Below are 1,621 nucleotides of genomic sequence, written 5' to 3'. Positions count from 1 at the left end.
AAAAAAAAAAAAAAAAAAAAAAAAAAAAAAAAAAGAACTGAGATAGGGTCTGGGTGGGGGTGGCACACGTCTTTAGTCCCAGCACTCGGGAGGCAGAAGCAGGTGTATCTCTGTGAGTTCCAGGCCAGCCTGGTCTACAGAGTATGTTGCAGGACAGCCAAGACTACACAGAGAAACCCTGTTCTGAAAAACAAAACAAAACAAACCTGTGTTAAGGGTGCCTAAGTGTATCTCCTCACAGTTGATGGCTTCTGGTGGGGTGTGCATGGGAGAGGACTCCGTTATCTTTAAAGAGCTGGCTGGACACTGAGTTTGAACATGCTCCAGGGAGTGTATGGGCAACAGAAAGCGGACTTCATGTTTCTTCTTCTTCTTCTTCTTCTTCTTCTTCTTCTTCTTCTTCTTCTTCTTCTTCTTCTTCTTCTTCTTCTTCCTCTTCTTCTGCCTCCTACTCCTTTTCCTCCTCCTCTTTCTTCCTCTTTCTCTTCCTTTTCTTCTCCCTCTTCCTCATCTTCCTCTTCCTCCTGCTTCTCTTCTTCATCCTCCTCTTCCTGCTCCTTCTTCTCATCTTCTCTTATAGGGGAGGTCATCAGAGTGGGGGGGGGGTGAACCTGGGAAGTCTGGAAATAAGTGAGTTTGGTGGAGTGCATGATGGGAAATTTTCAAATAATCAATAGAAATATGTTTTTAAAAGTAGGCTAAGGCAAGAGGATCACTTCAAGTTCAGAGCCAACGTGGTCCACTCAGCAATGCGGTCCCACTCAGCAACGCGGTCCACTCAGCAGCGCGGTCCACTCAGCAACATGGTCCACTCAGCAACGTGGTCTACTCAGCAAGTTCCAGAAGAGCCTAGACTGCACAGCAAGTTCTAACATAGCCTGCAGTTTCAGCATGGATACAAAATTCTTCAGTGGATTGATCCACTGGGAACTTAATAGCGGGGTGGGCTATTGAGAGGCCAGCCTGGACAGAGGAAGCAGGTTACTAGGTCACTAAAGTCAGGCCCTCAAAGGACATCTTAGCCTTGGTCTCTTCCCATCTTGCATTGCTTCAAGAACACCAAGGAGGGGAAGAGAGTAGCCTTGTCCAGGTCATGTACCTCCTGCAAGGTGCCCTGTCTCACCTCAGACCCAAAGCAATAGAAAGCAGAGCCAGCTGGCCTTTACACCAAACTTTGGAAACTGAGTCAAAATAAAGGTCAAACCCAGACTGGGACATCTCTAGAATTTGTTTTCCTGTCTCTTGCTATAGCTCAGGCTGGCTTTGAACTTGAGTTCTTGTCTCAGCTTCCAGAGTTCTGGGATCGGCCTACATCTGCTTTGGAATATAGTTTTAAAACTAACTCATGCAGATAGGCAGGGTGCTGCATGTCAGCACTCAGCATCTCGCGAGGTGGATGCAGGAGAATCAAGAGTTCAGGGCCGGGGCTGGTGAGATGGCTCAGTGGTTAAGAGCGCTGATTGCTCTTCCAAAGGTCCTGAGTTCAAATCCCAGCAACCACATGGGGGCTCACACCATCTGTAACAAAATCTGATGCCCTCTTCTGGAGTGTCTGAAGACAGCTACAGTGTACTTACATATAATAAATAAATAAATAAATAAATAGAGTTCAGGGCCATCC

This window comes from Mus pahari, chromosome 1 (assembly GCF_900095145.1).
Source record: "Mus pahari chromosome 1, PAHARI_EIJ_v1.1, whole genome shotgun sequence".
NCBI classification, from domain to species: Eukaryota; Metazoa; Chordata; class Mammalia; order Rodentia; family Muridae; genus Mus; species Mus pahari.
The sequence above is the reverse complement of the archived record's forward strand: the minus strand, read 5'-3'. Positions refer to the sequence as shown.